The 12366-nt window shown below is 35.9% G+C and overlaps 1 protein-coding gene across 4 annotated transcripts in view; it reads left to right on the top strand.

Moving 5' to 3' along the window:
• Positions 1 to 12366, top strand: part of LOC124365788 (myosin heavy chain, striated muscle-like) — a 654015-nt gene that overhangs the window by 331328 nt on the left and 310321 nt on the right. The window lies entirely within an intron of this gene.

The raw sequence follows: 12366 nt of genomic DNA, 5'->3' as shown, positions 1-12366 counted from the left end.
ACTCTGAGATAGAACTACACAACTTTGTACGTGCATACAGGTTATGTTTATCAATGAATCTCGTAAATATTAGTCGTCGAATATATTAATGACTCATAGCCCCAGCTGTTTAGCAGTTGTACCACTACAATATCAAACGTTCAGGTGTACCAAAATATCAACAGAATGTGAGGAATAATAAGACTTTTGATTCTCAAATGACGGTAAACATATTTTGCAGGCAAGTTAGAATAAAGCACATTTTGGTTCTGAATTTTAAATATGACGTCAAATCGGATCTGGTTTATAGTAAAAGAGACACTTTAAACTAAAAATATCTTTGAAATTTAATTTTAAAACGGGCTTTAACAACTAAACACTTCTGGGAGACATAAAGAATAAAAATTTAAACTTCGAAAAAAAAGAAAAGGATAAAAAACACTTTGCTTCTAGGCGCCTCAAATATTTGTATGTACTGTAATTGACGAAAGAAAATCACAAAATATTATAAATATAACATAGCTATTTTTATAATGCTGCATCAGCTAGTTTATTCGTAAAAAAAACAAAAAAATAATTTCATCAGGGTTAAGAGAGAATATCTCGGATATTTAATTTCATTCATGTCAAAAGATTTTATTTCACAATATTTAAAAAAATTCACAAAACATTCACAAATCAAAAACATCAAACAGTATCAAACCAACAATCATGAAATATTTACAAACTTATTTATAAGTAATAATATAACCTGCAAACAAACAAAATGTAAAGAAAAAAAAACCTGCAAATGCAACAAATCTCAATAATTTGAAATAAATTGGAACATCCCATAGGCAAAAGCCCGATGAAGGATGCACATCACGTAAAACTAACTTAGTAAAAGAAAACTCGAAAAAGACAAAAAACGTGTGTTTGAGTTTTCTTAAAGCTACACGAAGAACTGTCATTAATATGTAAGGTTATGAATATTGAAATCATTAATATATGAGAATTTACATATTTCACGGTCTATTGAACTAGCTTTATTTATGATTAGAACTACGGTGAATTGTATAATAGATAAGTGTACTCTCGAATCAAGAAGTGGAGGTACTGACTTGGAACAAACCAAAAGCTAACTAGTAGAGTTACAAAAACGGGAGTTAGGCTATATTAAAATTTACATCCTTACAAACATAATTCCAGTTTATATGTCTGTAAGAACAAAAAGGTACGGGTTTGCAGTGCTTTTCAACCAAATTGCAAATTGAAAAGTAACACATAACTTGGAAGCTCGTGATCCGATTAACACCATGTTTATACAAAACAGATCAAAGTCTACTGTCCTAAAGTGTAAAATTAGAGAATTTTAGAGGTATATGACATTTTTTTACTGGGTGGTTAACATTTTAGCATTGGTGTAAGTTAGTTATGTAGTTATCTTTGGTGGTTAATTTTTTTAACCACTATTAAAAATTATCATTTTTTAGCACAGGGCCGTTTTTAATTCACTACGGCCGGCGCCTACACGTATGAACGTAAAAACCTCCAAACTGCCCAGAGCGTTCGTTAAACAAAGTCAAAATCAGGTTCTTTATCTTTAATGTCGAAAGGGTGTATCAATTTGTGTTAAATTAACGTGTTTTTAGGCGAGGACAAATAGTCCTTCTTTTCCTCTTAGAGGATTGTTCGATTACTCCGAAGCACTCATAATTTCCTCATTTCTTCCTCATTAATCGTGCTGCATCAATACTGCATTTTCATGATATTACTTTAAGTGCCATAACGCTAAACCAAAATTCTAAGAGGGGAGTGCAAAAAGGAGAACTCCGCGCGCTTTCCATTCCTCCTGCAATTAGCAGAAGGCCGCCACCGCAGTTAGACCCTGCCACTCTGTTCTTCCGATATCGGTGTTAATTAAGACGTTTCCGGTCAAGTCGCAGTGCTGAAGCCGATCATTAAACGCTCAAAACACTCCAGCTGGGAGGCACTCAGAGTGCTCCCGATTTCGAAAAGGACAGCTCGGGTCAAAAAACGGAAAAGTAAAGAATCACACCGCGGAACGTCCGCTTCGCCTTATTAAAATAATAACACCTAATTACTCGACGTCCATTGTTTCAATAATGAATCACCACTGCGCCACTAGCCGCTCTGCGACCGAGTCCTCGGGGCCGGGCATCGCATCGGTTGAAAAACCTTTCCAAACTTAACAAAGCGTTAAATAAATTCAATTAGTAAGACATGAGACCGGACCGGTGCGCTGTAATTGCGGAAGGTGCCACCAGGATCGCTGCGGTCGACGCCGGAAATGTGCCTACTTGAAATAATATCCGGCCGCGCGTCGCATGACGGACCTGGAAAGTTGGAATGTCAGAGGTGTCTTTCCAGGGAACTGTTGGCCGGACGGGTTGCCCTCGGGTGGCCCAGTTCTTGAATTCAGATACAGCACGGAAAGTTCGATGCTCGCTTATTTTAGGACATTATTGGGTGGGGGTTACCGAGTCTATCACTTGAGTGGTTGGAGAAAAAATATACATGAAAGTTTACATGAATCATTTTTATATAGGGTGTCCATAAATTACTCTTCAAACTTCACAAATTTATTTTTCAGTTCGAAATAAATAATAAATATTATTTACAGTATAGTACTACCTTATTTGGTTTAATGTCCGTTTGTCTTTTTGAGTTTGTTTAGGGAAAATATTGTGACTCAATTGAAATAAGTACAAAATTGAAACTGCAAAATTTTGAGGCTAAAAAGACCAATTAAAACAATAATGTATCAGAAAAATATCACATTGGGTTTCAAAGTGGTGACGTTAGGAATCTTTTAAACCGTAATAACTCGAAAACGAGATATTTTACGAGAATCTTTAAAGAATAGTAAATTAAAGGTTAGTTTTAGTTGAACATGTTGATATCAAGTTTATTTCGCTACAACAAATAATAAACAAGTTATTCACTAATACGATTTAACAATGTAGAACAACAGCTGATTAATAATGAGCTGATTGTTTCATTTAACAGCTAATCTACAATCTAATTTTTGTAATTTTAAAATCGCTAAAATATTTGTTTCAATGAATTACACATTGCTTTACATAATTAATTGTTCTTTAAAGTTTGTTTGGTTTATTTATCTATTGTAACCAATCACCATGTATTAACCCGTTATTATTATGATATTGTTTTTCTCACTTTAAATGAGATGATTCACTAAATTAAATTAACTAAATCAGTTAGTAATTTCTGTTTAATGTACTTTAATAATAATTTGAATATGTATTAAACGGTTATAGAACAATTATAACTCAATAAAAGTATTTTAAGTGTGGAATAACTCTCAATAACATTGTAATTCACTTTGCTATTTATTACTCGTAGCGAAATCATCTTGGCATTAAAGTGTTCTTCTAAAAAAGATTCTGTTAGTATTCTTAGCCTACTGGTCGAACAAACAATTATAACTTCGTAAAACTTTTCCATAAAGTCTATAATTAATCAGACTAAACTTTCTGCAAATATTCAATTTTATTCTTTTATTCAATTTAAATATGTAGTTTTTTAACACAAACAGACGGTATATTGAGCAATATATATTTCTCATTTATTTCAACATACCAAAGGAAAACTAACCTGACAAATCGTATAGGGAAGTCGGACAAAGTAATTTATGGACAAGCTTTATATTAAAGTATAGGCCAAACGTAAGCAATTTTATAAAGAAATGTTAATAATCAATTATTTTATTTATAATTACTGATTTTGGAGATACCGTTTTGTTAATTTTGTACCATAGTAACAATGTGCGTGTAACAACTAAATTTTAAATTCCCTTAAAGGCTATGTAAGCAACAATAATAATAAGAATGAATGGGCACAGCAGAATGTATAGCAATTGTTTGAAAGTTTAATATTGACAATGGAAGGTTTGAAAGTATAACAATATTTCAGACATTTGCCATCGTTATAGGTTATAAAAGGTATAACACAACGTTTCGAGGATTGGAATCTATCCTCTTCGTCATGTGTGGAAGGTATTAATAGATACAAAAATAACGCTAGTACCCCACTGTAGCATCCCTGTGCTAGCGTGATCTGTGATCGTTATCCTCGTACTTGTGATTTGTGCTCGGGACTGGAGTTCAAGCAGCTTTTAGCCATGTTTGAACCCTATTCTTTCTCTCCTTTAATTCTTTCTGTTCTTTATTTCCGTATGTATTAATATCTAACCCCACCTGACGAAGAGGATAGATTCCAATCCTCGAAACGTTGTTATACCTTTCATGACCTATAACGATTGAAAATGTCCGAAATCGTGTTATCCTTTCAATTGGTTGCATTCAACAATAACAGTATTACCTTGCAGTAGACTGTCAACAAATTCAACAAATAACAATAGCAAAGGTTTAGCAACACTATCATAATTATGAGATATAAAAATTTAATTATAAACAGTTTAAAATTACCAAAACTATTAAGAATAGTACACAAAATCCTCAATTCACAATGTGTTATTTTGTTAAATCTAGCTAATTGTAAAAAAATTGATTTTCCAGAAGAATTAAAACTTAGACAGGTACAGAATTTAATCTGATTATAGAGAACGTCTCCAGACTCCAGGAAGAAATGTATTTGAATGTGTAGTATTATGTTGAGGTAGTTCCATAGTACTGTTCGCTGCATAATTTATCCGGTAGTGCTATCTGACGAACAGCTCATAGAACAATGTTGTATGATGCCTGCTGAGAAATACCAGGTTTTATATCTACCGTTTACAATATTTATGTGGAAAACATGATCAAATAACAGTACGTACATTAGTTTTAAGATTCAAAAGGCCACAGAACTTTGACTTGCTGCTGAAAGCCATGGTTAACAAAAAATGACATCCATTATGAGTACAAACAAAAGTTCACCAGTTCCTGTATAAGGTATAGCAGGGTGTTTGTGAGTTCCAAACTGAAGATCTAGTCTCGAGGATCTGATGCACCAAAAACACAAGAGCTACTATGTCTACAATAATTATTATTTTGAAGAAATTAAAAAATGGTACCATGCATTTTGTTTTTTAGAATGCAAAATTAGGTAATTTTAGCATTTCACTACATACTAGCTGAAAGAAAATGTAGCATTTAACAAAAGGTATTTGAATAGTAAAAGGGAAAATGTTCCATGACAATCTGTGAGCCAGTTTCTCTGAGTAAAAAGGTAAAAAATGCAATATTTTAATATTTTACCACTTCAAAGATGAGCTTTACAAGGTCAAGCTTTATTTTACTTGCGGAGATTAAAAGTAACGTTTATGAGGAAGACTAGATTTGATCTTTTTTGTCATGTAAAGTGAGTTTTCTGGCAAAACGATAACGAATATAGATGGGGAAATCATCAGTGCAATTGTGTTCCTAATAAATAGATAAGCATTCTATAGTATTACCAAGTCTGTAATATTGCGCCTGGGCCAGGTAGTCCTATCCATACAAGCGCAGGTGATTAAGACAATGGAAATTTCCACTCTGTTAGTTGTGTAATGCACTTCCCCAATCAAAACCAGATAGGCCTATTTTTTATTTTATTTTATTTTAAAGTGACTAATATGTATAGATTTTAAACGTGATAACGATAAAATAGCACCAAACAACTTACAATTCGCTGAAATTGTCACAGTGTGCTGTTTAATTGTGAGTCAAACAACACAAGATGGAAGACTGCAGGAGTGCAGGTGCCAGGATGACTCCAACCTTTAAAGCTTGTGATTGCAGGAGTAGATGCGTGTGGGGTGACTACCTGCATTCACTATTTGGTAATACTATAGTGGCTTAATGCTTTTTTGTTCTCTTAGGACAAGAAGTTTAGAAAACTGCACCTGGTCCTATAAGGACCTTTGCGCTGCTTCGAGAGTGACAGGATATTTAGGACCGGTAAGGTTGGGAGTAGGGGCCGCCTCCTGTCGAGATCTGTGAGGAAAAGCTTATGGCAATAATCTGTCGTGTCCCCTAGGAAGAAGGAGAAGCCAGCTCTTAACCAACCTTTCCAGTCAAAGCAGGCAGAGTATGGCAAGACCCTATGACTCAGGGAACGAACCCCACCAACTCCAACACTCATCTTCAGCAATAGACTAGACCTATCGAATTACCCTTGCACCTCAGAATCTCGATAATTGCGGTAGTGATGTGCCGCTCCTGGACATCCATAAGGTTGCCCAGATTTAAGTGACACATCGGTTTTTTGCTGTACCCACTGTGGTGGGTTCAACCAGCCAGAAGTGAACCCTCCTGGGGGGTTCAATGCTTACTAAAGAGCCTAATTGTAAGTTCCCGGTGGGGGAATGTTCCCAACCATCCAACCATTTAATACGCGGCACAAACGAAGGCTGTCAGTAAGGAAGTAAACCCTCCTTTTTATCTGCCATATATCCACTTTTACAACTCCGATTGAGTCATTGGCGGCGAATTTAAGGACCGAAAAAGTGAAACGGAATCGGCGATTAATCTGCAAATCTGTTGTTGTCGTGGGTCACGACCTTCGCTGGGTCGGTCGTAAATAACGTTGCGTACCTCTCTGTGTCGACACGCACTCACCCGCACGCGCACACACGCACACACATAGAGACGTTACACGCGATAATCGATTAGTTAGGGGCACGGGTGCGCTTTGTGTGCGCCAAATGTAGTTGAACTGACATTGCCGCCGCTTCCACACGTCGCTGGTAGCAGTGTAAAGACCTGAACCTTCTGTTAGGTCTTGGTAATGACAGGGTTATTTTGGCAAGGTCAGTGTTATGATCTGTACATTCTTGTTTTCATTGGAGATAACGAAAACCTAGTGAGTTTTCCCCCCATAAGAACATAGTTAAACTTAATGGAACTTAACGAAATATTTTATATCGTACCGTTATGAGAAATTTCTCGTCTTAAAGATATAGGTTAATAAACACGCATCCAATCGCTTTCTAAGTTATCTTCTTTAAAAGGAACACACAATTCTCCAATAGTTTTTTATTCCTACACAAGGCCTTGAGACATCCAAGATGTTATCGTCAGGTGTGATTATTATCAGCTAATTAAAGATTAATATAATTAAAAGTATAATAAATAGTAATATGTGTATAAGGTTAGGTCAAAAATGTACTTATATTTTTAAGGAAAGGTGAATTTTTAATCGGTCCTAAATCATTGTTTGGTACTTTATCTCCATGTTTTTATGTATAGCCTGACGTTAGCATCTTGGGTGTCAAAGGCCCTGTGTAATAATCAAAAACTATTGGAGAGTTGTGTGTTTCTATAAAGAAAATAATTTGTTTTCAATTACGATTGGCTCCCCCTTCAATGGGTTGTTAAGTGTATACTATTTGAATATTTACAAGATGTACAACACATATCGAGATATTTTTTAGATAACCCACTAAAAAAAAGAACTTTGGATGAGTATTAATTATATCTTTAAAATGGGGTATCTCCCATAACTATACATCTAACAATAAGGGCGTAAAAGTCCATTAGGTTTAACAGTGTTCTTATTTGGGAAAACTCAAGGACATTTTATTACAGCCTGCGTTTTTCGGTCCGTCTGTCTCTGCTATAGCTCTTGATTGAAATGTCCTTGAATAACTTCAAACATACGGGCGTATTGGTCCGATTAAGAACCATTTTGGGATCAAAAGGTTAAAGGGCAAAGTTGCAATGATCCGGTAAACAGTTATAACCATTTTGGTAAAGACGTTGAATCGGGTTTTTGCACGAATTGTTCACAGCTTTTTTCAAAACAGAAATAAAATTGTTCTTAACTGTGGAGAATAAATTAACCAGAATAAATTAACTCTATGCGTCTCATTTAAAATCTGCCGAGCGACTTGTACCACAAAAAATATGAAATACTGACGTTATTGAATCGTTATTGATACATTGCGATCCTACGGTTAGTGCGACACTGAGAAACTCAAGAACATTATACCCTATTGGAGCCGAAGTTCCCAATAATTCTGACATTACTCTAAGAGACCCCAGAATCTTATGGCCTATTGGAGCCAAAGTTCTTAATAATTCTGACAAGTCTCTGAGAGACCCCAGAATCTTATACCCTATAGGAGCCAAGTTCCCAATAATTCTGACATTACTCTGAGAAACCCCAGAATCTTATACCCTATAGGAGCCAAGTTCCCAATAATTCTGACATTACTCTCAGAAACCCCAGAATCTAATACCCTACAGGAGCCAAGTTCCCAATAATTCTGACATTACTCTGAGAAACCCCAGAATCTTATACCCTATAGGAGCCAAGTTCCCAATGATTCTGACATTACTCTGAGAAACCCCTGAATCTTATACCCTATAGGAGCCAAGTTCCCAATAATTCTGACATTACTCTGAGAAACCCCAGAATCTTATACCCTATAGGAGCCAAGTTCCCAATGATTCTGACATTACTCTGAGAGACCCCAGAATCTTATACCCTATAGGAGCCGAAGTTCCCAATGATTCTGACATGACTCTGAGAGACCCCAGAATCTTATACCCTATAGGAGCCGAAGTTCCTAATGATTCTGACATGACTCTGAGAGACCCCAGAATCTTATACCCTATAGGATCCGAAGTTCCCAATGATTCTGACATGTCTCTGAGAGACCCCAGAATCTTATACCCTATAGGATCCGAAGTTCCTAATGATTCTGACATGACTCTGAGAGATCCCAGTATCTTATACCCTATAGGATCCGAAGTTCCCAATGATTCTGACATGACTCTGAGAGACCCTGAGGAACCCCATTGGCGGGATTTGGTGCATCACTAAAGAGCTCTGGTGATTGCTTCTATTTATAAAAATCAGTAAGCCGACTTTTTTGGATCTTATCAGACGAACATGTTCCAGATTCCAGGAGTAGAGTCAGAGTATGAGATCTGTCTCATACGGTGCACTAACAGGTAGGTGCACTGGAGCTAAACTCTACATCCATATTGAATCAACTCTTCCTAGCTATGTGTACACGACTAGATTTGGATAGGCTTTCTTTAAGTGAGGCAAAGGAAAAGATCTCCATAAAAACACATAGTTGTTTTACAATATTATGCTATGAACACAACTAATTAGTACTACTAAATTTAAAAATTCTTTTCACAGAACCTTCAGTTCAAGAACAAACATACATTTTTTTTAATCGAGAGTATATTGATAATGATCAAATGTGAACCAACTACAACATTAATTACCTCTTGGATGTGTAAACCTAGAAGGTCTTACTTTACGACTTGTATCGTATATGAATATGATATGCAATTGTCATTCATTGGAATGTTAACTAACACCAAGTGGAACCAGTTTATAGTCTGTTTAAAAAACTTAAATACCTTGTTTGTATTGGTGAAAGTTAAAATAATTCTGCAAAGAGTGTTAAAAGACGCTTTCCTATTTTTTTTCTTCTAATAATTATAATTAAAATTAACATTCAAATTTGAACAAAAATATATATGTACCTTCTAGATAATAAGATAATTGGCCTTTTTCTTCTTTTGTCCTGTCATTTATATAGTTTAAGTTAGGACTTTATGTTATTTTAGACTAAAGATATTTTAAAGTAATGTTTAGAAAATATAAATAAAGAAACACTGAAAATTATAAACTTAGAAATTTATATAATAATCTCCCACTCATATAAGAAAAACTGTTACAGGCTCAAACTCGTAATAACCAAAAAAATCTTAAATTTCCTACATTTACCTTATCACCTGACGAAGAGTATGGATTTCGACCCTCGAAACGTTGTGTTAAACGTTTTGTAACTTATAATAATGGCAAATATCCAAATTCCTACTGTCCTTCCAAACCGTTCAATAAAAAATTTTAATGAAAAAAGAACCAATAAGTCTGACTTTTATCCTTGAGCAAAATAAATAAATTATGACTTCAATTGATTGCAATCATGGACAGTGCATTTTGAAATAGTAACAGAGAGTTTTTTAAGATGCGGGTGTTATAATTGCCCGCACGCCCACTCACAATATACGCACTTGCTCACTGAGACAGGAATAGTTTGTCTCAGAGCCTGACTTACTGGTTCAGAGTTCACACCTTATAACTGCTAGCAGAGTCAGTTTATAAATTTAATCTTCTTACGGAGCACCTTAAAGAATTAATCTATTTCGTGTTAGTCAAATTTTCTGAATACTAATATCGAGTACTAAAAACAGTTTTTCAGTTAGCTACCTAAACTAGTACGCACACTAAGTTTAGAATCCATAAAATATTTTAATGTTTTAACTTCATGGGGAGATTTTATAAAAAAGGAGCAAACAAGTTAAGTAAATAAACATTTTTAATAGCCTGACTAAAGTACGAAGGTAGCTGCGGATTGTACATTAATTGTACAAACAATCCCAACACTGCTTTCCCATTTAATAGACTACAGTAATTTACTCACTGAAAAATAAATACAAAATAAAAAAATCTATTGCCGTTTAACAGTTTATTTATAGTATGAAAAAAATGAAATCAGTTTTTTACAAACGGAATATCAAAGAGAACTAAATAAAGTCTTACCAACTAAATCCAACAAAGTAATTTCATCACACGGGTCCTATAAATAAATAAAAATGCCTTAATTTCTTAAGAGTTTCTCAATACATACAACTGTATTTTCAGAATAACGTGCACCAAATGATATATGCCAAGTACCTACGTGTCAACTAAATAACAATAAAATTTGCGAATAATCAAGCAAAACAACAGAGCTCCATCTACCATTGTCCTTTTCATCCACCAGATCATTAAACATGAACTTATACATGTCACGTGATTCAATTTCACATGGATTTCCTCGATTTGTTAACAGTTCTTTCTAATGTCCAGTTTTCTCGTTGTTACCCGTTAAAGAATTTTAATTTATTTTAATTTGCTTTTCTTATATTTCTGAAACAAGCAATTGGAATGCTCGACGTGGATCCTCTTTGTTGTCTATTCCTATTCATAGATCTTCTTTTTACAGTAAATCATTCACAGTCTCTGCTTGTCGACTCTGGAACAATCTCCCGGACCATATCAGAGGTATTCGTAGTCGGGAGCAATTTCGGGGGTGCTTAAGGACTATCTGTTTCGGGCCTCGGCGGGTTGACGATATCGTGGAATAGGGTATGGGACAATGGCTTTGTATGAATGGTGATGGGTGAATGTCTATTAATTTCCTTGTAATTTCTATTTTATTTATTTATTTATAGTTTCATGAAGAACCTTCTATTCATTTCATTAATTTATATAAATATAGATGATCATTGTTGAATGTAAAACAGTAATGTAGACTATATTGTGGCTCTCGTTTTACACTAATAGTATCTAATAAATGTATAGTTAGGTGTAAGAGAGGACTTAATAGTCCTAACCTCGCCATTGAATGTTTTTCTTTGTAACATTTTCCATTTCATTTATAATTTTATTTTTAAATTTAGTAACCTTATGATCCAAAATCCAATAGAGTTCTTCCTTGTACTAAGAGGAAGCTTCATTCAAATCTTTCGACCATTCTATCAGGATTTATCGCACAGATGGATGGATGGTCTCCTGATACTCGCAAGCCATGTGACCTGAACCAAGTTTTATCCCGCAGGCTGGAAAAACACAGTCTCTGAACTCCGGCTATTTGGTGTGTGAAGAGCCCTGGGCTGTGTCGGTGGTGGATGGTCTCCTGATACTCGCAAGCCACGTGACCTACACCAAGTCTTGTCTTGCAGGCTGGAAGAACACAGTCTCTGAACTCCGGCTATTTGGTTTGTGAAGAGCCCTGGGCTGTGTCGGTGGCGGATGGTCTCCTGATACTCGCAAGCCACGTGACCTGCACCACGTCTTGTCCTGCTGGCTGGAAGAACACAGTCTCTGAACTCCGGCTATTTGGTGTGTGAAGAGCCCTGGGCTGTGTCGGTGGCCAGACCTGTGGAAAATGAATGCCGGTGTATTAGTCCCTCTGAACCGTGGCTTCGCGGTCGGGTGACCGGCTTTCACAGGACGTCCTCGCTGGTCCTCTATCGCACCATCAGGGCTCCGCACTCGGTCCCATTCTTTTCCTCTTGTACACGTATTGTGTGGTAATTATGATGTTTTCGGTGAGGTCCATCACCCCTGTCCCTCCCGTGATGGCCATCTTAAGTGCTTTTCCGAGTTTTGGATCTGGGATTAGCTCTTGGATACGATCCCGAGTCTTGGCCTACAGCGGTTTATCCTCAATCCACATTTCCGCTGGAGTGATTGTAATGAATGAACTGTTTTAATGGCACCAGTGTTGAGTAACAGGATTCCCTGAGGTTGCAATAAAAATGGACCACCAATGTAAAAAAACTTGCTACCGCTCAGCCAAACATTGCAATGGCATGCACCATCATCGAACTCGCTGGTGCTTATATAGAAATGAAGATTCGTGTAAAG

This window comes from Homalodisca vitripennis, chromosome 7, assembly GCF_021130785.1.
Source record: "Homalodisca vitripennis isolate AUS2020 chromosome 7, UT_GWSS_2.1, whole genome shotgun sequence".
Taxonomy (NCBI): Eukaryota; Metazoa; Arthropoda; class Insecta; order Hemiptera; family Cicadellidae; genus Homalodisca; species Homalodisca vitripennis.
This window is presented reverse-complemented; position numbering and strand designations above follow the sequence as displayed.